The sequence below is a fragment of the Panthera leo genome, chromosome B3, assembly GCF_018350215.1.
Source record: "Panthera leo isolate Ple1 chromosome B3, P.leo_Ple1_pat1.1, whole genome shotgun sequence".
Classification (NCBI taxonomy): Eukaryota; Metazoa; Chordata; class Mammalia; order Carnivora; family Felidae; genus Panthera; species Panthera leo.
Window position 1 is genome coordinate 140,435,137 of NC_056684.1, and position 23,892 is coordinate 140,459,028.

Consider the following 23,892-nt stretch of genomic DNA (forward strand, 5'->3'; position numbering starts at 1 on the left):
CATTATCACTGTCCTGGTAAATAACAGCAGCACTGACACCAGTCTGCAAAACCAACACGTGCATATTTGATCTGTATAAACAGTGCATATAATATGACATTTCCTTTCAATACTCCCTTACCACTTGGAAATTCAAATGAGAGCCTGTGCTACCCTTGGACTGGAGATTAATGAGGGCATCATAAATATTTGATTAAAGCCAGGCCAAATTCTTGGGGTTTTGCCTCAAAAAGTTTTCAGAACAAGTGCCCAAAGACTTTTTGACTATCCTAAGCACTTTTGGGGGGGCAGTAAGAGGCAGCTTCCCTCTCCAGAAATTTTCCAGCTACATTTGCTCTCACACAGCATGCCAGCCGCTATGTCTCTTGACTTTTGACAGACATCTAGATCTCTCTCAGCTTTCAAGTCACCTTCCACTTTGGACTCTTGGTCAGTGAGCTTGTGTTTGCCTCTTATAGACAGTGGAATAAGAAAGGAACATTGTGTGCTACATATTAGAAAACCTGCCTCTCAGCCTGGCTGGCCCAATTTGTGGCTCTGTCAACTTGGGAAGAGGTGTTGAACATCCTTCAGCCTCGGTGTTTTCTGCTATAGATGATGAGAAAAATAAATGGTTTCTGAAATGAGGATCATTTTTGCATACTAGAAATTGTTGAAAAAAATGTAATATATTGGAAATATTCGCTAACAAGCAAGGCTAGAGGCCGAGTCACCTCAGGGAATTCTTTTTGTGGAGACTTTCCAGCAATGCCACTCTCAGATTACAAAATGGGTACTAAATTACCCATTTACAAAACCATCTGTATTAAGAGATTTAATGCAAACTATGAATAAAATACTTATTTGAAAGAGAATTTTTTTTCATGGCAGTGTACTCTTAAGTAGGAAATATCCTGGAAGCAATCTAGACAGACATTAATAGGGTCAAATAAACTATGGTATATCCCCCTAACAAATTATTGTGTAGAAAATAAACTCATTGCAAAAATGTCTTTAATAATAAGTATGCATGTGTAATATAATGTTAAGTGTGTGTATTGAGTACAAAATCAAATAGACCAAAATAACTGAACATTTATTTAGTCTGCAAATAAAGAAGGGATTCCTATGATTTAAAACAAAAGAAGGGTGGCTGGGTGGCTTCAGTCGGTGAACTGTTCAACTTTGGCTCAGGTCATGGTCTCACAGTTTGTGAGTTTGAGCCCCGCATTGGGATCCGTGCTGACAGCTCAGATCCTGGAGCCTGCTTCAGGTTCTGTGTCTCCCTCACTCTCTGCCCTTCCGCCACTCATGCTCTGTCTCTCTCTGTCTCTCGAAAATAAATAAACATTTTTTAAAAATCAAAATAAATAAATAAATAAATAAATAAATAAATAAATAAATAAAATAATAAAACAAAAGAGAATTCACCAAAAGAATTAACAATTAAATTTACTACATAAAAATTTTTAAATATGAAATTAAAATATACCATAAATAAAGATCAAAGAAAATGACATTGTAATTAAACACTGCCAGGTGAATATCAATTTTCAAAGAATGCAATAGATGTGCTTCAGATCTCATACCACTTCTAAGAGGAACACAACACAAGGAAGATGAAAAGAAAAAGTGAATTCTTTCTTCCATGATACCAAGAAAGATATTTTAAAGTGAAAATTAAGCTAGCATAAGTGAATTTGTTGAGATACGATATCCATTATGGCAAAGATGGAAGACCACAGATTCTTCAAAGAATAAGGCGATGAAGGCATGGCAGAGAGTCTCCATAGACAACAGATTAGCACTCAGACTTTCTCCTCACCCCAAGTTGCCCTCCTGATATTTTTCTCTTGCATACTTCATCAGCATACAGCTCACCCAGGAGCTCTCCCATTCAAAGACAATGGGAGACCAAAAAACAATAAGAGACCTCCACCAAAATCCTGAGAGAGAAACACGGCAAATAAAAATAGACAAATAAAAATGTTGATATTCAGTAAGGTAATAATGTGCCTTCACAATGTCCCATTGAAAGGAACAGCAACTTTCACAAAATAAAAAACCAAAGCAGAAACATAAGGACCCAATTATTAACAAGAAGAAGACAGAATAAAATAAATAAATTGGCAAAGATCAAGTAAAAGCAGAAGAGAAAAATCAAGTCATCCAATAAGTAAAGTCATTTGGGAAGCAGTCAATAGGAAATAGGTTCTGCCACAATAATGCTCAGGGACATAAGGGGACACACTTGAGAAAACCTGAGCAGGATAAAATAGAAAAAAATAACAAAAATGTTAAAACTCTATAATAGAAAATTATGGCTATGAAAGATGACAAAGGAGATCCAGGGTGTGCAAAATTGGTGCCTGGGACTAACGAGCAAAGTAAATAGAATATACAAATTACCCAAAGATGTAAGATAAGGAAAATGGTTTTGAAATAAATATTTAAATGTACAGACAGAAAAGGCCAGCAGCTCCCAGACAAGTTGAGGTAGGCCCACGAGCAGAGGGTATATTTTATTAGAGTCATTACACCTTTAAAATAAAGTCTAAATCCTATAGCCAGGGAAAAAAGTCAACTCATCTATAAGGGGAAAAAAACAAACCTGCCTTTAGACTTCTCCCTAAAACATTGAATGCAACAGTACAATGGAATGATGTCTTCAGAATCCTCAGAGAAAGGGTGAGACAATAATTTTATACCCAGCCAAGATGTCCTTTTAGAATAAAGTGACAGATAACTTTACAAAAAATTAGTATCTCAAAGGAAAGGGTTTCCATGATCTTAAGTGAGCTATGAAAAGTTGCTCTGTTGCCAATCCAGAAATAAAAGATTCTGTAAAATAATTGGTGACTTTTATTATATTACTTTTTAAAAACTAATTAAAAGAAATATTGCACAGCTGTGGGAAAATATTGTTGCCAAATAGAATGTGTATTCTACTAGGACATTGAAGCTATCAAACATAAGAGGAAGAAACAGAGGGAAAGTCACCTTGTGAATATTCCATCCTCTTCTGTTGAAAGGGCAATATCTGTAATGTCTAAAACTAATAAATAAAGAAAATATATATTATTTAAGTGTGTGAAGCATTGGAGAAATAAAAATAATTATGTAAAAGTAACCAAAATCAGGTGATATAGAGAGGACAGAGGGAGGGTAGGTGAAAGGAAATCAAGAATACCAAAATACACATCTTTAAAAGTGGAAAGTTGATACTGTCTAAAGAAGTAAAAATTATGTATATTCTATAAATTATAGCCATAAATATAACTACCGGAAGAAGTGAAAGTGAACTCACAATAGAACTTCTAAATGGTTAGAAAACAGAAACACACACGCACACACACACACACACACACACACACTCCAAAGTACATACTGATCTTAAAATGTCAGGCAAGGATAAATTCAAGGCAGAGGGATTTAAAGGAGATATGTATGACCATTTTTAATGAGCACACAAACCACAATAGAGGTGTTCTGCTCTTTAATATTTATACAACAATGAAAACAGCAGCAAAATTCATGTCCAAAAATGTAGTAAATGTAAGAAGAAACGAAAATATAATAACGCACCTCTCTCACCCCACAAGAATAAATTTAAATGAAAAAAAGTAAAAAGAAATAAAGATGTGAATCTACAATAGTCTCAAAATAAAAAGGTTCTAGAAAGTTAAAAATAATAAATTTAGGGTATAGACAACTAAAATAGCCTATTGTTATTTCTAGAACTAACATGTATATTCAATATATGTAGAATTGCATAATACAGAGAATTGATTTTTTTAATGTTTATTTATTGATGTTTTAGAGAGAGAACACGAGAGGCAAAGGTGCAGAGAGAGAAGCCCAAGCAGACTCTTGTTATCAGCACAGATCCTGATGCAGGGCTCGATCCCACAAACCATGAGATCATGATCTGAGCTGCAATCAAGAGTCGGATACTTAACCCACTGAGCCACCCAGGAGCCCTGAGAATTGATTTTTATACTTATCTAACAGTCAAGGTTCAATGCTGCAACGACAGAAGCTGTGTCTGACTGGTTAAGCACAAAAACGAATTCATTCAAGGACACAGGCAGTTCACAGAACTATGAGCTCGTCTGGAAAAACACAGCAGGTGACAGGCCTACGGGAAAATTCCCCCAAATCATATTCTAAAGTGACCCAATGAGGACTTTTTCTTCACTACCACTTCAGATTCCACAAGCAGCAAAGCCCCTTCTGTCCCAGAAACTTGACCCTGCTCCACTCCTGGTCTTAAAGCCCCCAACCTGCTGAATTCTGCTTCCAACCTTCTTCACGTTTCTCAAGACGTTCGCTTCCAGATGGAAGCATCACTGGGGTAAGTGTGCTTGCTAGAGTCTGAGCCCAAAGCCTGAGTTTTAGCTGTGAAAGGAGCCAAGAGAACAAATTTTAGGAGTCACACAAGGGGGCGGGGCTTGACTCAGAGAGCTTGGCACACACTAAACATAGCAAAGGTGTCCTAAAATGTCCCGGCAGCCAGAGACGACCCGGCAGACATCTGCCCCAGTGAACTGCAAAGTTTATCCTTGGGAAGAGGGACCATGCCTTCTTTTCAAAGTCCCATGGCACATATACTGAAAAAGTGAATAATCAGTAGGTCACTAAGAAAACATCACCGAATGTTCTGAGATAGCTATAGATAAGGTAGTTTCCAAACACAAGGTGATGGAAATAAAAATAGAAACATGGAAAGGATTCTACACCCCCTGGAAATTCATCAAGGAAAATACACATACACACAAACTCTCTCTTAAAAGAGGAAGTCTTCTTCACGGTAGATTATCTTCCTAACGTGAAGTTACAGTTATACAAACACTAGATTCTATTCCTAAAGCTACATTTATCTTAAAGTGTCTTAAAACAATTATAAAAAGTTCATATTACCAAGAAAAATGAATAAAAAAATAGGAAGCATTCAACCATAGAAGAAAAAGGGCAGTGTGAGAGGAATACATGCAGACCAAAGGAAAGCAAATTATAAAAAGAGAGAGTAATGAATTTGAGACAGAAAATGACAAGAAAGAATAAGTAAACCCAAGAATGCATTTAACAGCAACCAAGAATTAAGGGGGGGGGGAGGAAGTAAGTAGGCTAATCAAGCATGAAAACCTTTGACAGTACAAATACCTAAATAAAAAATATTAGAATTCAAAAACTAACCAGAAAACCAGTGGAAAGAAAAGTGAGAGACCAATTTGCCTAACGCAAATAAACTTGAAATGATTTTCTGAGAAATCAGAAATGAAGAAGTTGACCCCAGATGGATAGACTCTCTGCGTGGAAATGATGTCATAGAACAAACTGAGGACTTTTTTTAGAAAGTTGTTCTTCCAAAAAGCCCTGGGCTGAGAAGCTGCCATAGGTGAGGTCCTTCAGATCTTTAAGGAATGGGTTATTTCTAGACGCCTTCATTGATCGGGAGTGTGGGGAAGGAAGAGGGGCTTCTGGATTATTTTTGTGAACCCAACCTACCATGGATCTTTTAACCTGACAGAGAGGAGAGAATAAAACTACAGACCAACCTCGCATATGAATATTGATGGAAAAGCCTAAATAAAATATTAGCAAATAGAATCCGGCAGCACATTAAACCGGTTTGAAGATGGGAATCTAAGCACAAACTGAGCCCCCCCCCCCCCCACCTCCCTGGAGCCGATCCATAGACATGCTAGTAAAGCCATTTTTAAAACAAACAAATAAACGCATGCCCAGGAAAATAAAACGCGGTGTTCTCCGAATGCCAGAGCAGTGAGAACCCCGACAGGAGATGCAACGTCAACGTGGTGGCCTGAACATGTTCCTTCCTGAAATGCCACTCACTCAGATGACAGGGAGGTATTATTTTTAAAGACATAAGCCCACAAGAACAAGGGAGGGATGTATTAGTTTTATTGCTATACAGCTAAGCCTCCAAGTCTCATGACTCAACACAAAAGAAGTTTATCTCTCAATTGTGAAAAGTGCTGTCCGTGACAGTGGGGGACTCCACTCCCAAGCCTTCAGGGACCAAGGCTGGTGGGGGCTCAGCGGAGTCACGTGACCCCCCAGGTGGTCCCAGACATCCTCACCCCGGGGGCAGACGGGGGGACGGGAGAAGGGGACAAGCCGTGAGCCAGCCGTGGAAGTGAGCACGCCTCTGCCCGCACTGGACTGCAGGTGACTCAGCCCCAGACCCCCCCAGCCGTCACCTGCAGGGAAGGCTGGAAACACATGTGCCCTGGAGCCAGTGTGTGGAAACCTGCTGAGCCCCCAGCACGCTCCACCTTTCCGGTCAGCAAACACCGACCTCACTTTCCTTTGCATACCTAAAATACACTCAACCACACACGCCCGCCCAGGAAAGCAGCCCCAGACCCAGTGTGCCCAGTTGAACCACTGCACTGAATCCAGAGTCCAGGGTGGACTTTCGGGGCTCAGCCTTCCGCCCCATCATCGGGCTCAGATGTGAGAGGCTGCAGAGAGCCAGGAAGCACACACTAGTTCATGCGCCAGAGGCCCCAGAAAGGTGGGGAAGCCATTGTAAAGCCATGACTCAGGTTAAGGATGAGAACGGAGATTAAAAGTCCCCGCTCAAGAAAAGCTCGCAGATTGCAGTTTCGAACCACGTGGAGAGAGCTTGCATCATAAACGTTATGTCAATCCGACTAAAGGAAGGTGGACTGTGTCGTAAGGAAGGGGAAATAACATGTGCAATTGTGAAAAGACTCTAAATGGGACAATAAAGTTGTCAAAGTGATACACGAATGAAGAGCATACACAAAGCAAGACGGGAGGCTCTTTTAAAAAGCACAGGCAGAAATCAATTACTAGCAGACAGATCATAACTAATTGACAAATGGCCATTAAACAAGAAACCCTGAAACTGTAAAGTGTAGAATTGAGACCCAAACTCAATATTCAAGCTGTACGTGGGCCACACTCAAAGGCTGACTGTGCAAAACAGAATAAGAGCCTGAGCCATTTAACCAGAATGCAGTCCAGAGAGATGAAGACCTGGAAAATATTAATGGGGAATTAAAATACTTGGAGAAAAATCGAAGATGGGCCTGGCATGTGGCAGGGCTTCAGTAAATTCTCGAGGAGTAAACGAAGGAGCTGGAACGTTCTGTCCACCTGCGGGCAATCTGCCAGATTGTGAGCACCTGGAGAAGAGAATCCGTATCCTGCACACATTTGTGTCACCTGGCACACACTATAGGGTGTCAGTGAAGCGTGTCGGGTTCATGAGAACTGGGACACATATTTATTTCCCGAGATTAAAATGCGTACAGGGAGGTAGTCCCCATAAATAGATAGCCTGGCCTCCCGGCCTCCCCGCTGCATGAATAATAGCGTCTACAAATGCCGGGCAGTGTCCCACATGCATTTACACGTGTTGGCTCACTTAACTTTTGTTTTTTTAATTTTTTTAATGTTTATTTATTTTTACAGAGGGAGAGACAGAGCATGAGCAGGGGAGGGGCAGAGAGAGAGGGAGACACAGAATCCGAAGCAGGCTCCGGGCTCCGAGCCGTCGGCACGGAGCCCGATGCGGGGCTCGAACCCACGGACCGTGAGATCATGACCCGAGCCGAAGTCGGACGCTCCACCGACTGAGCCACCCAGGCGCCCCTCACTTAACTCTTTTTGTATTTTCTTTTATTTTACAGAGAGAAGAACACTTAACCGGAGAGCCACCTTCTTCACAGCTGTTTTAAGTGCACCGTGCATACTGTTGTCCCTACAGCAGCTTAATTATTCCAACAACCCCAAAGGGCAGAGCTAACATCATCCCCACTTTAGAGAGGAGAACCGCAAGGTGCAGAGAGGTTGAATAAATTCCTCCTGGAGCAAGAAGTTTAGAGCAGACGTTGAATTCGGACTCCTCCTCACCAGGCGCCCGGGGGCATGTCCACATTGCCAAGCTGACCCGACCACCACCTCTTTCTCTTCCCGTGTTCTGTGCATTCTAGACTTACGCTGTCTGATACCACTAGCCACGTGTGATATTCAAATTTAAATCGATTATAAAAAACTAGATTTTTAAAGCCAGTTCCCCAGTGGCACCAACCACGCGGTCCCTCAATAGTCGCACACGCTAATGGCCACCATACCGGATGGCCCAGACAGGGAACTTCATTGTCGCAGAAAGTCTTCTAGGGTAATGCTGCCCCAGAACATAGATCCTCCCAGGGCAAAGATCAGATCACACACATTTCATAATTTTTCTGGTGGGGGGAAGACAGTCAAACCCTTCATATATAGTACCCGTCCATTTGCGAGGTATGTCCTTACATCCTAATGGTAGACTGGGGTGGCTTGTGTCTATAAGGAAGCATTCCTAGAAAGCAAATCTCATTTGTTCATTGAGGGAAAAGCCTCCCTCCTGCTGCACCACACACGAAAGCCAGTGTCCTTTATCTGCCTGGTCTCCTAATTGGGGATGTTTATTGTGTTCTTTGTTCATATGGATTTATCCTCAACAGATATATTTGACTAGATAGTTCTGAACCTTCAAAACCCCACAGAGAAAGCTTGAAGTCAGGATCTATTAAAGATGTTTGCAACACTCAAAGCAAAGTTTTCCAAGACTGATTTTACTTCCTTCAGTTTTTTTTTTTTTTTCCCCAGTAGCTGTTTTCAAATCCCATAACATTCTGATGGATTTCCAGAAGCATGTTAATCAAGACCTTCTGCTTCGTTGGCAAACGCCAAAGACAATTTCAAGAGTTGATACAAAGAACGTATATGTGGGTCCTACTATGTGCCTGCCCTGTGTGAGGCACTGGGGATCTAGAAGGTTCTTACTATGTCTCTGGTTTTGCACTAGGAACTGGGCATTTGGAAATGCCAGTTATGGAAAAGAGGCAGACACTCGTGCATTCCTTCACTTGTTCATTCTACCAATACTTATTAAGTATTTACTCTCTGCCGGGCACCGTGTCAGGCAGTGGCATACTAGGGGGCTCCAAACAGCTCAAATTCCTGCCTTTGTGGAAATGGTCACGGGGAACACTGTCCATAAACAAACAATATATGAATATACAATATGTCACATATCATAAGTGATATGAAGTAAATAAAGCAGGCTATGGCGACAGAGGGTAGGAGTCAAAACCAGGATTTTCAACAGAGGGAAAGCAGGAGCTCTCTGGCAGCGTGATGGGAATGTAGTGAGGGAGGGAGCCAGGAGGACATTCATAGGGACATGGAGGGAAGAGCTTCCAGAACAGAACGCCTGGGGAGCCAACAGCCTTGTGGAAGGCTGAGTATGGGGGGGTAGGTACGATGTGTGCTGGGAATGCAGGGGAAGGGATGGAAAGAGTAAGAAGAGGAGCGTACAGCAGATTGGAAGGTTGCAGATACGATAGCGCAAAGTGAGAGAGAGGCGATAATGGGTATTGGAAGGACTTTGAAATTCATTCTGGGGGTTCTGGGCAGAGTTAGGACCTCATTAGACTCACGCTTTAGAGAAGCCTCTCTGAACAAAGACAGACATAAGCAGGCAGGGATGGAAACGAGGATATTGGTTGGAATGCAACCGCAACCACCTAAAGGAAGGGATCGCTGTGTCTGGGACCAGGGTGGTGGGAGCCCTCAGGTTTGCTTCTGAGAAGCAGGGGAGGAGAAGAGAGAAGGAGGGAGCACAGGATAAACTCAGGACCAGGAGGGAGTGTTGGTCTCGGAGTGCACCAGTGTCAGAGTGGAGGAAACCCGACGAGGGTGTCCAGGGTCTCACTGAAATGTGAATTTCTGATGAACAACATACTTTCCTAGTATAAGAATGTCCCATACAGTATTTGGGATATACTTACACTAAAAGGGTATTTGTTATTCATCTGGAATTCAAATTCGACAGGCTGTTCTGTGTTTGGTCCTGCAATCTGACCGACCGAGGGCACAAGAGTTTGGCTGCTGGGCATACCAAAGCTAGAAGAATGGGCAGGTCTTGGCCATGTGAGTAAAGAAGAAAGGAGTCCCGGGTGAAGGGAATCACGCCCATCCCTTCTCTGAATTTCTGTGGGAGTTCCAGAACGCAGGACTCGATCGTCTGAGGGAGGACAGCAGCAGCCCACCACCTACTTTAGTGCCTCTAGAGGTCAGAAGTCAGAAGGACCAAAGTTCTAGAGAGACAGCTAAATCGTAGTTTCACAGAGTTTCCTCTTAAAACTTGCAGGGTATAAGGTTTGCCTTCATTGCTCACGGAAGAGAGGCCAGATGCCCATCACCATTCTCTTCCAATCTTAAGGTCTGCTGTATAGCTTGAGCCTGAGCTTAGCGGTCCATCAATAATTGTGATCATCCATGCACAAACACTCAGTGAGGGTCTACCACGTTTCCCGGGCTGCATTCCAGGTCTTGTTCAAGTTCACCCAGACCTGCCCAGCTTCGGACCTCCCTGCCCACCTCTCCTTGCACTGCCTATCCCCTGCCCGCACTCCCTGACCTCCACCCAGAAAATGGAACCAACAAAGTGAGAAAGGAAGAGCCTGTTGAGAGCTGTACACATTACCCGAACGAATGTGCAGAGGTAGAAATGTACGTTGTGATCCAGGGGACAATGAAGAAATCAGTGTGATTTGAAAAGAATACGGGAGAGAATTGGAGCCGTTGAGCGCTGGGCTCCTGCACGTCCCGTGCAATGCGAAGTTTGGAAGACCTTGGGGTGGGAGAAATAGCTAGAACAGCAGGGAGGGAAGCCAAAGAAACGTTCCACTTTCCAGAGCCTATTCACAGAGGTAGCCAGGGGTGGAAATGAGAAAACACCCTGCCTTCATGAGATTTTTATTAAGAAGCAGAAGAAGACGTTAAATAATGGCTTATTTGAGTGCACATCCTCGGCAGGGGAACAGCCAATGATTTCAGAGAACTATATTATTACTTTGTGTTTGCTTATCTTTTTCTCTCCTTACCTGATAATCATCTGTAGCTCTATCTGTCTTTTTAAGGACATGTGAGAAAATGGAAAAGGTTACAGAGGACAGTCAAAGAATTGCATATTATTACCTGGCTTTCCAGAGCTGACTGTGCAATTGTTTGTTTTTGATGAGATAACAATGAAGATAGAATTGTTCAGAGCAAATGCTACTCTCATTTCATCAAGCCATTCCTCACTGTCCCACTCTCACATACAGCTGCCCCTCCCACCACTGAAGACTCTCAGGGACACTAGAGCCACTGCCAATGGAGTGCTTGGGAAGAGGTAAAACCCTTCCTTTTTGACCTCCATGCCCACTGGGACCAATGAAATTCTTGTATTATTGGGGTGGTGCTAATTTCTTGCACAGGGTTCTTGGTACCACGTTCTTGCACAGGGTTTCCCCAATAAGCCGTGTTGCTGCCTCCCTTCATACCTTAAGTATGTTGGCCCTTCCCAGTGAAACACCCCCTTGCCTGCTTCCAACCCACCTGCACTCCTTAAAGGTCCTTTTCTCTCTGTGATGCTTTTCTCCATCACCCCAAGCGTATTTTGCCATTGCCCCCTTTGTTCCGTGGATGTAATACATTTCGCACTTTAAGAAAATGTTTCCACTTCCTTGTTTCCAGGTCTTCCTTCCATTAGCCTTTGAGCTCCCCTGGACAGGGGTCATAGTCTCTGTATTTCTGGATGCACAGTTACCTCCCCTTGGATTTTTGTGCAGTAAATAAATACATAGCAAAACATAAGACTTTACCAGGAGTAGAGGAAGCGTATTCTTCTCGGAGTCCTCTACATGCTGTAGGACTGGCTCTCCATCGTATCCTTACCATGTTCCTGGATGCCTTTGCATTTTAAAGAGACCCTTGCTGATTCTTTATGAGCCAGATTGCAGAGGAGAAATCCATACCATTGTAAAGAAGGGAACATTTCTTCATGAGGTCGGCCCTCTATATTGTCTTCAGTCTCACCTGGAATGCAGTACAGCCTCATGTGAAAGACTGTGGACTATGGAGTCCAAACACTCTGGATTCAAACACAAGCTCTCTCACTACAATCCTGTGCAACCTTGGAGAAGTAACCTTTTAGTTTTATGAGCCTCAGTTTCTTTGTCTGTAAGAAGAGAAAAATGAAAGCATCAACTCTATTATGGGAATGTCATGAGAGTAAGGGGAGCTAACACAGGTAAGGCTTAGCCCAACACCAGCTGTAGCAGTGTTAAAATACTGGAAGTTATAATTGGTGCCATCTTTTATTTTCATTCAAGCAACTCAGTTGATTAATTCATCTCTTCAGCAGCCAGCAGATGTAGCTTTATACTACATGGCTGTCATCACATGCAGAATGGTTTTCATAAACCCATGAAAAGTTCTTGGGCTCCATCCAGAACCTCTTGCCCTAATCCCTGCTGCACTTCACTGCCCAGACCAACTCCCTGCCTTCTAGGATCCCAGTCTCATGACTCCCCTTCCATGGATGCCTCAGCCCTTCCCAGATCTGATGACTTACCCACTGAATGGCTTGGACTTCCTGGTTTCCAATCTGGGTCACAAGATTGGTTCAGCTGCCTCCTCACTCGCCGTAATGCCCCCAAGTATTATATCTGCTCTAATCCAGGCCATGAGATCTTAAACCAAGAGACAAATTTAGAATAGATTGCTTATGTAATTCCTTTCAGGTAAATGAAGAGGTACTGAGATGGAGAATTTCATAGCTTCTCTAGAAGTAAAACCATCTTTTACAGATATATAAATATGAATAATATGTTAGAATATAGATAATCTTCTGGAAGCGATCTGCCATAGTTTATTTACAGCTGGGTTAATGGGGATGGGGGAGTGGGGTGTGGTGAGTAGCAGACCCTGGCTAAACACTCACCTTTCCAGTTACTCACTGTTGGTAGCAAACAATTCCAAAGATCACTGGATTAAAACAACAATTTCTTATTTTTAGAACTTACGATTCTGTGGATTAAGAATTTGGAATATATAGAGAACATATATAATATTATATATGTAATACTATCATAGTATCTCTTTAAGTCTGCCAAAGTCTTACCTCCAGAAATTGTAATTAGATTAGGGAAGAAAAAAGTCTTAACTCAGATTATATTAATTAAAACGTACAAATGGATTCTGTAGCTTAGCAACAATGCCTATCACCAGTTACCATGTATGTCAGTAACCAAATTTGTACATCAGATTATGTAGAGTTGTTCCAGGAACCAACCCTGCATTATTCAAGGAATCCAGAAAGAATAGGCAATGGAATTATGCTGATTTTTAAATATAATTTTCCAGCAGTTTAAGAAGAATAAGTTTCTCATTTAAAAAGCCAGCAGGGTCAGCAGGCAACAAAGTTCTGTTTTAGTTGGAAATCAGTGGGTGGGAATATAAAGCCATGGGTTTTTTTTTCCTAAATGGAACTAGAAAAGCAGCAGATCTAAAAAGTTGTAATCAGCCAAATTTCTTTTTATATATATAAATATGTGAGTAAAAAGTTGGGGCTTTCTTTCTGTGTTATATTTTTTAATTCAACATAACAGTAGCAAATCACCTTTGCTAATCCCACTTCCTTTTCCTGCATAAAAATCTTTCTTTGAGGGAGATCAAAAGCAATTCATTTGAAATCCCATGAACCTTGGGAAATCGGGGATTTAGGAAGACAAAATAGCCCATGACCATTCGCATATGAAAGTAAAGGGGTATGATTATCCACTGGTATCTCACCTGTTCCCATTCCAAGGGGACCTAAGTTGGGTGGCTCTGGGTACAAGTTTCATGGGTTGAAACTGGGGAAGCTGTCAAGCCAGGGATGGATAAGATGTGGCGGGTTATGTGGGGCGGCTGAGAGTAGACTGAGACAGGGGAGATCTGAGAGAGGCAGATGGGGCTCAGGTCCAGTAAGACAGTGTCACTCAATGGCTGCAGAATAAGGATTGGAATGGGTCACATTAGCCTATGCCCTTCATTAGCCACCATCCTTGGACCAGTGGCTAGACCAATTTGTTCACCTACGAAATAGGGCTTACAATGCCTACACATGGTTTGTCTGACAGTCAAGTGAGACCAATGCATATGAAGGGCTTGGTTAAATACCTGGCATGTAGGGATGTCCAATAAAAGATCTAAGAGGCCGTGGCAGGTCTGAAATTGGTCAATGAACCAATAGGTCAAGATCCTGCTAAATGTTCTGTCAGGACAGGAAGGAAGTTAAAAGCAAACTGGGAGCATCTCTGGGGTGTTTCTAACACACCCCTGTTGGGCAGGGGGGTTGGGCACTGATTTGGGGCAGTTGCTGTCACACCCAACATAACAATGGCATTGAACGGGAAGGTGCCTCCTTTGAGGTCACAGATTTCTTCCACCTATAGCCTTTGTGCATGTCCATTTTTGGATGTACGTGTATGTGTGTGTGCGTGTCTGTGCATGTGCACATGGCACAGGATCAATTTAACAAATGTTATCATGCGTTCACTAAGGTGGTTTGCCATAGAAACCCTGAAATGAATCCTTTGGACAAGGGAAGGATCTTCTGGTCAAGTCATTCTCAAAGCATATTGTTTTGCTTGGTGCACTTTTCAATGAGTGCTTATTTTTACGACAAGGCAGTAAAAAGCGTATGGACCCTCATGTCAGAGTATGAGGATGAAAATTCTGGCTCTTTAACTTATTTAACTTTTTTTAAGTTTATTTATTTTGAAAGAGAGAGAGAATGAGCAAGAGTGGGAAGGAGGGGGCAGAGAGCAAGAGGAAGAGAGAGAGAATCCCAAGCAAGCTTCTCACTGTCAGCGCAGAACCCAATGAGGGGCTCCAACTCACGAACCATGAGATCATGACTTGAGCCAAAATTGGAGACCTAACTGATTGAGCCACCCCGGTGCCCCTGGCTCTGCAACTTATTTAAGACAAGTGCCTTAACCACCCCAAGGCTCGGTTTCCTCATTTTTGAATGGGGCTTGGTTACAGCATGCTCCTGTATTACCATGTTTTTATTAGTATGGAATCCCTTTTTTTAATTTTTTTAAATCTTTATTTAGTTTTGAGAGAGAGAGCGAGAGAGCAGAGTAGGAACAGAGAGAGAAGGAGACACAGAATCCGAAGCAGGCTCCAGGCTCTGAACTGTTAGCACAGTTCGTGAGCTCGAACTCACGAACCGTGAGATCATGACCTGAGCTGAAGTCGGTAGCTTAAATGACTGAGCCACCCGGGCACCCCAGGATTGAATCCTTTTCTACCACCTTTCATACAGTTTGTCACCAAGTCCTGTAGATTCTACAGCCATCATGTGTGAGAAGCTGTGCTTCCTCCCCTTCTCTCACTGCCCCTGTCCCGCCTCAGGCTGTCACTCACGCATGCTGTACTTTCCAGTGACAGCCCCCGGCATGACTTCCTTGCCACTGCCCATGCTCCAATTGCAAAGAGCCCCAAAACCCATCTACACAGGTCTCCTCCCCTCCTCCCATCCAAAGAGCCCAGGCTCTTTCTGGTGACTCACACAATGTGTCTTTTAAAGATGAGTAGTTTACGTCCGTAACACCAAACACACCGAGGCTGTCTGAGACGAGCACCTTTTCTGGTTCTCTATTTCCATTTGCCTTGGCGAAGTTCTGCACCTACTGGGTCCATAATATGTGCACATTAAGTGATAAAGGAGAAAACCCAGGTCACTCTAAAGGGCAAACATTTTGGTGCAAATTCCAGATTTCTTGAGTTGAAAGTTACTCATCCAAGAGTCTCCCAGGGAGAGATAAGCAAGCCCTACTCTTTGAGTCGTCTATAATTAGACTATGACAAATAGGTTCAGAGCATGTCATAAAGAGTAATCTCTTTGTGAGCAGAAGTTCTCTTGTCCTTGAGGTACTTTCTGTGTCACTCGAATCTTATGTTCTAAAATCTTGGATATATTTCTGTCTAACGTAGGCAACTCTTGATTTCCTTTGCTGTGGGTGGAAGTGGAGATGTGAGCAGTCCCAAACATCAGAAAAACCCACAATTATATATGTTCAGCTATCTGACAGTTCATTTATATTCAGCATGATCAGTACTCTCTTCCTGAGCTCCAAACATGTGCAAAGTGCAAGGCTATAAAAATATAAAGGGGGATGGGAAGATACAAATGTGATCATTAGCCAGTTTGACCAGACTATTAGATTATCATCAATATTTGTGGGAAATGCCACTGCAAAGGTAAGAGGGTGGACAATAGAAAGACCCGAATGCCGATTTGAAGAATGATGAGTCACTAGCAAGGCGTCCACAGTGGCATCTCTCTTCGCAGATCATCACAGGAATGATGCCCTTGCAGTGTGACCTCAGCCATCATACACTCATGGCTTAATTGTGTTCAGGTCTCCACTTTCCCTCTGTCCTGAGATAGAATGATCACAGATCAGGTTCTTCCCAGCACCACGTTCTGGAAAAAAAATGCTGGCATCCAAAGGAGTTGACCTTGGATCCTGGGTTCTGAGAAGCACTTCAAACCCTCCAGGGGTGGAAGCCCATGGGAATCTTGCCCAGCAGCAACGAGAAGGATCAGGAAGCTGCAGGTGCCTGGCTCGGTCAACAAACACACAGCGCACTGAAAAGAGACTTCAATTTACAGCGACAGACACGGATTGGCTCAACTGTGGTTCCCAGTTGTTTGTCTTGTGGCTCGGGGTGCATCGTTAACTCTCTGCGCCTCTAATTACTCATCTATGAAATGGGAGGAAACAAACATTCCTGCCTTGATGGACTTTTTCCCCCAAAATAGTGCCTTAAAAGGACTGAAGCCCGTTTTCTCAAAGATCAGTTATTCAAGAAGAAAAAAAAAAAGGAAGGTAAATCTGAACTCAGGATCTCTACCACTGCAATTTCTACCCAGAGGAGCACACAGGTAGGTCCAGGCTAGAGGACATCCACACAGGGAGACAATCAGGGCCTCGATAGACCAGGATGAGTGTGCACTATGATGAGGGTGTTGCCTAACTCCTGGTCTTACCCAGAAAAAATCAAGGCTGCGGCATGAGGGGAGCACCAGATGTTTCTCTGAGGTTTGAGATCACGGGACTGATGCACTGCACAACTTCTTTGTAATCCACACAGCCTCATATACTCTGAGTGATGGATCATCATTCCTATTATTATCCAGAGTTTCATCCCTGGGGAAGCCTGTGACTGTGGCCCTTGTTCCAATTTTCTCTCCTGTGTATTTATGGATACATATTTACCTGTGCCCTATATATTGCTAGAGAGGATTGAAGGCAGTTTAAAACGAATACAGGGATGACGCGTTCAGAAAATAAAATGAAATTGAAAATAGGAGCAGCAGAAAGGGGGAGTGCCAGTATCTGTAACATGAGTTCAGACAATTTCTGGGCCAAAACCTCCTGGCAGCCAAGGCAAAGAGGAAAACATGAGCGATCCTTAGCTTTTGTGATCAGCACAGAAGCCGGCTGGTTCTTCAGAGACTCTTTTCCGGATGCTTTTTGAGAGGACTGTGTCTAGGGATTCCATTGTCAGAGGCGAAGTCCAAGAGCCCAGAGGAGCCATTGGGCCCAGCTGGACTAGGAAACAGGCAGCAGGAAGAGCTTTCTGGGGAAAGGAGAGCTCAGGACTGGGTTGTGGATGACCAGAAACGGATCGGGAGAGAAGGGTTTTCAGGAAGGGAACCAACGGGTGTGGACACCCAGAGGTGAAGCATATTCTGCCTGCCTCCAGGAAGAGGACACACTCAGTCACCCACCGTGGCAACCCACTGAGTTCATCCGCACACGCGGGTGCCCATAAATATTTGCCCAATGGAAAAAGCCAAGAAGAATGTGGCCAAGCCAGCCAGAAAACAAAAACCAAAGGACTGGTTAGCTCAGAAATTCCCCCAGGCTAAACATGTCTGCCAGTGCAGTGAGTCTGTGTTGTTGAACAACGTGATGTTCACAGACTTTAAGCTACGGCACCCTTCGTCTTTCCCTTTGCTACAGTCTTTGTCTAAATAGTGCCAAGAAACATGGCTCTTTAAGGAATCGCCTAGCACCTTAACGCTTCCCCAGTGGGCACTGGTATCAGTAAACTCTCAGAGGGGAGGTGGCACAAGACTGCCTCCCAGGTGACAGATCCAAGCTGATGTTTTGAGTAGGAGAAGCTGAAAAACTCCCAGAGCACCTTGTTGATTAGCTGGTACTGAGTACCAGTAACTGAGTTTGGCTAACTTATTTTTTGCACACTTGATGGTGCCTCAGATGAATCCTGGGGTAGCCGAGTTAGGAGCAGCCAACAGTTCACTTAACAAGCAAACTGTTCACTTAACAAACTAGGAAGCCTGGCTTGTGTTTTACACCGGGTCACAGGGGCACTAGAGACCCGAGCGACAATATCCGCATCTCTCAGCCCCTCTCTGTCCGTTGTGCTCACTCATCGCAGGTGGCTCTTTTCTTCCTCTCTCCCCAGCTCTCCCCCATCCCTTTCCCTCTTCCTTTCTGTCTTCCTCTCTCTGTTCTTCCCCTCCCCCACTCCCTTTCTCTCAAAACACTTAGTATATGTGTTTCACCCTCAGTGTTTCAAACGTCACATTGGCATGTCTACAAAAAAGTCGCTTTTCACTCATTCTGCTCCCTACCAAGAAAGCACGTTCAATGCAATTTCTTACATATTATTTCAGCCCTGAGGAAAAACATCACTTATTATGTTTTTTGATAATTTCTTACCCATCCGTCTCTCCTTTTATCTCAATAAATTGCATATTGGGTGTGGCAGGCAGAATAATCGTCCTCCAAAGATGTCCATATCCCATTTCCCAGCACGTGCGACCCACAGCTGTCAGCTGCCAGCCAGTTAGCACTGCAGATTGGTTCTCGAAAGAAGGGAACTGCCAAGAGAGCGTGTATTTCGTGAGCAGCTACTAGCTCCCCTGCAAGCCTTGCTGACCGTATCCTGTGTCTTTGCAGCACATGGCAACAGGTTGGTACATCTCGAGGAGCCAGGACTCTGAATTTCATTTAGCATTTAATTAACTGGAATAGACCAAGGACTCCAATGGCAGCCCCCGATTGCAATCTGTGGATGGATGGGCATTTTTATCTGAAAATGATGACCAGCTTATCTTCTGTCGCGCAGCTATCACACGTGATATGTATCTCTCGTTATCCCAGCCAATCAAACACAGAAAGTTTATTAAGATTCTATCATCTGAAGTTATCACCAATGATAGGATTTTTCATCTGAATGTGCTTGTGTGCAATACCGTATTTTGTCTAAGAGACCCTCAGGAGAATGAGAGAGGGAAGATTATTACTTAAGAGAGAGCAATGAATCTATGGTCAATGACCAAGTCATTTAAGGAGTGTGGCCACCCAGAGAATTATAATAACCAGATCACTTAAAAAGAAGTCTGTAACTCCCTTTATTTAAGAAAAGAACTGACAAGGCTACAGAATAACATAAACAGAGGAAGAAATCAGAGTGATCCTATAGTAAGAAGGGGAAAAAAGCTATTGCTCTGGTGAGTCATTGGAAACGTAAGCCAATTCTATATTTTGCTACAAATAGGTTCTGAGCTTCGTAGAAGCCATAAGAAAAAAAGAAATGTGATCAGCCCTGAGATTCTGGGGATCCATGAAATGAATACAGTCCTTTATTTAGAGAAGCTAGTTTTCGTTTAGGTCACTTATGAACAGGAAATTTGGAGAAGAACACACTCACTCAAACACTGGGGGTATTAATTCATACGGTCAGCAAATGTCTCTTGAGTTCTCACTTATGCTGGCCATCATGTTGGTGCTTGGTTTTCAGTGCTAAATCAAACTTACCTGTTCTCTTGGTGTAGATAAGCCACTCTGCGCAACAAGCAGACAACGAGACAAAGACAGTAAAATGGGAGAGCACTTCCATGGAGGTTTACACAGCATCCACCAAGGACTCAAGGGTGAGGCTGGTTTTCTGGTCTTTGTGCAACTGGGGAAGTTTTCAAAGACAAGACAGAAATTTAAAGAGAGACATTCATCTGGATGTTAAGGAAGGTGACCAAGTGAAATAGGCACTGAGACAGGACAATTATCCATAATGACCAAGGTCCATAAGAGAGGTCATTGCCAAGTATTAGCCTCCCTTCTGGGCTGAAAGCTCCTTGAGACTACTTCTGGCTTCGGTCTCCAACGTCACACTCCCAGCATGGACTCTGGCATGCTGTGGTTGCCGAGCAGGTTTTTAAGGAAAGAAACAAGAGATGTGCTGGAGAAAGCCTTGGTGATCGGGAGACACATCGAATGTTGTGGGGCTTGGACAACCAGCGTTCCCTGTTGACAGTAAGATCTCACCTAAATAAATTGGGCAGCAATTTTGAACTCCAACGGCTGTTCAAGGACTGCATAGAGGGTTTTATCAGTTTTCCAGAGACCTCTGGAGTTTAAAAGATCATTTCACATCCTTGATTTTGGTGATGCCCACAAACATCTGGTACAGGAAAGAACAGCCTGGTGGGATACAGGGCTGGAGAAAAGACTGGGGGCAATGATTCTGCTCTAACTCCTTCCACATTACATTGTTTTTGCGGTATATGTATATCTGCCTCCCCAGTTACGCTGAGAGCTCTGAGCCAGGGACCGCATCTGCATTTTCATGGCAAATTCCAAAAACCTTGGGTGGAATCCGTTGTACCACCTGGGAACTGTGTGAGCCTTGGGCAAATAAATAATTAAAACTCTCTGAATTTTAAATCATTCCTCAGTCAAACGTGGGAAGAATGAAATCTGCCCATGCGCAACTCAAAACAGCTGCAGTCCGGTGTCCCCAAACTCAATGTGGCTAACTTCACATCCACAGAGTCTTCTGTCACCCCCCTCTCCACCCTTCAGGCTGTCCCTACTAATTTGGGAGCAGTTTTGAAGGACTCTGCTCCCCTCGTTTTCATTCGCTCCCCCCCTGTTCCCAGGAGTGTAAGGGAGGTGAGTCTGCCAGCAGGCACTGCGCCTTCAGCAACTCGTATCTGTCCAGGACCCCCTGATGCCTGCTCTTTCTTCATCATCTTCTTTGTTGCCCTGACTTTTTTTACCTAGTTCGGGGACCTATCCCCTGGATTTTTCTACTCTCTATTTCTAGAGCCGCGGGGGCCACTTTAAATGCTTCTGGTTCTGCCTCCTGGTTCCATAACTCTTTACTATTACCTCGAAACCTCTGACAACAACCCCTCCTCGGAACTCATTAACACCGTTTCCCTGTTAATTCATTAGCGCTTGGGAGCCCCAGCGATGATCTTTCTCTTCCTCCCACGGTCTCTGCCCTTACAAATTTTATGTCTGAGGTTTCTCCCACATTCCGTTTATTGTGACATCATTTATGAAGTTCTCCCTCGACAGGAGAGGAGTCAAAAATAACTATATATCATTTTAAATTGCTCTGGTTGGTAACTCTACATTTTAAGAATATCAAGGAAAAGAAAGTGTCTAATGACAGGGCTACAAGTGGATAAAGAGCTGACAGGGTAATTGCGTTACCAGATGCTCCCATACACCAGTTAGCTGCTTCCGTGGCCTATTTGAAGCAACGGGTGTCAGGTCAGTAATTAGGTTCTCGCAGACAAACTAGAAGTGCCATCTGATCTCTGAACACCCCCATCACTCTCATTTATGCCAAGTTCAATATGAAACACACCATCACCATCCTTTTCCCTCAAGGCTGCCAAAAGTTCCCAGGGATATCTCTCCCCGCCCGCACTCCCACACGAGTTAATGAAGTCAATGCTTCCTCCGCATGTCAGAGAACTTGCTCCCCGGATGGCAGTACTTTGGTGCCCGTCAACAACAAAAACACCCAACAGCAACCTTGACTCTACTTTTTGAGTCTTTTCTTCTGACTGTGGGCTGGCTGACATTTTCACACTCAAGGCTTCTTTGTGTTAATTTCTTTGTTTGATTTCCTAATGCAGTCAACTCTTTAGAACAGAGCAACAGGCAGAAGAGCCAGGAGAGCTGAATTTAAGTCCCACAAGAGCCATTAACTTGCTCTGGAGCACGAGTTGGGATCTGATGCCAGCCGGACATGTCCGCATTCACTGGCCCAGGGTAGAGTCTATGGGGAAATAATGGGAGTAGGGCCAGACTAAGCCATGGGACCTTGAAGAAGTCCATTAGCAGGCTTCAGAGCTGGCCATCAGGTCAAGGATAGTCAGGGACAGGTTGCCAAACAGGAGGACAGATTCTGCTAGTGTTGCCCACCCAAACTAGATTACCCTTTTTTCTGACAACAAGCATCCCTGTTTCCTCTTGAGAAATTTCATTTTTTTTTTTCACTATCAGCGTGTATGTTCAAATAAGGTTGATGTAACCCCATTCCCAGACACCAGGGGATGCGTGTGATCCCAACTCTTGCTCAACAGAGAAAGACTTGGAATTATTAAGGAAAGGGCACTTTCTTTGTGGGCAGATTTCTAAACTCAGGGTTTTCTGGGGCCACCAGAAGGAGAGATATCACTTTAAAAAAGTAAATAAAGTCAACGTGGAGGAGAAATGAAAAGATACCAAGCCTGAGTGACATCATGCAGCTCCTAGATGCAACCATGCCTGAAACAAGAAGCACCTTTGGACTTTCCAGTTATGGGATGACACTAATCTCTTTTTGTTTGGTTTAAGCCAGGTTCAGCTGGGTTTCCCTCCCTGATAATGGAATGATCCCAAATAATAGTGTTGGATAGAACTCAGCCCTAGAAGAACTGACTACTGGTCAGCTCTGTAAGAAGGGCTCCCTTGAACTAGGGAACATTCAGTTGTCAAAGCCAAAAATGAGTGTAGGTGCCAGAACAAAGCAGAAACACAGTGACCCAAACTAAGTCAGGGGAGTTAATTCGGAGTCAAACAGTGTCAGGGTCTTTCAATGTCTCCCACTCAGGTCAAGACAGGATGGGTCTCCTGGTTGGACTTGGAGCCCCAACTATAAAGGAGCAGGTGCTATTTGCCATGTTCACACTGACCCAGGAACTTTGGATAGGCCATTTTCTTCCTGGACCTCCCCAAATGTAAAGTGAAGAGGTTAGATTGTCTGTTTTTTCGCTGCCTAAAAACTAAATCTCCTTGAAAACTATAATCTCCAGCCCCTGAAATCTATAATCTCCTTCTCTTATCCAGCCCCAGTGTGCAACAGTGGTGAAACCAGAAGATATGATGCCCAGGATGGCTAAGAGAGTCTCAGAACAATGGTTCCTGGGACTAGAATAAAAATTTTTTGAGAGCAAGGGGTCTGGTTTCTATCCCCATTATGGAGACTTTCTCTTAGCTTTCAATCAACCTTCCACATAGCTATCCAGGAGAGTTTCCAGTGAGATCTTATTGTTTCTCTGGCTAAAATTTTCAGTGGCTACAAAACACATGAAGCCTCTGTGAAGACAATGCTTAGCCAAAAATAGCATTTAGAAGATATGAAGTTAGAACATTCTGTCCACTGAAAATTTGGAATTTTATGAAACTCTCATTATAATGCTTTTTTTATATTCTTTAAAACAAAGACATAAGTGGCATCCATAAGTGTTATGTGCTATGATTGTCTATGGTGTGGATTTTATTATCGTGTTTTTGGTTAGCGTTTCTATCAAATCAGAAGAGAAGAAACATATTTGGAAAGATCGGATACGTGCTGAGGGTCTGTGTCGCAATGTGGGTATAAACGCATCATGACCTCTGACTGTTGTAATAGAGTCTCACTGCCTCAGGTCAGTCCCACACTGAATATGTTGTGTTGGCTCAAGTGTTTAACAGTCGTGAAAGAGGTTACTTGGCTTCTTAACCATTTGGAATTTGAACAAAGAAGCATCTTTGCTGGTCATAAACATGGTTTCCCACAGAGATCTTTGGGCTTCTGCTTTTGGGGAGGAACTCTTGAAGTCTATGAGCAGGCCCTGTGCACAGCAACCTCAGTCATGGTCCAGAAGTCACCAGCAAGACAGGTTCCCTTTTCCACTACTCTTAAATGATGGCGCCATTTTTCAAAGCATGTTCTATAAACATTAGCTTTTCA

The 23,892-nt window shown here is 43.4% G+C and overlaps 1 long non-coding RNA gene across 1 annotated transcript; it reads left to right on the plus strand.

The window, feature by feature from the left end:
- The first annotated feature begins 10,826 nt into the window (after positions 1-10,826).
- LOC122221438 lies at positions 10,827-23,307 on the plus strand. Its single transcript, XR_006203223.1, has 3 exons — positions 10,827-11,197; positions 11,542-12,097; positions 23,007-23,307. It is a non-coding gene; the product is annotated as an uncharacterized LOC122221438 (long non-coding RNA).
- Positions 23,308-23,892: the final 585 nt, after the last annotated feature.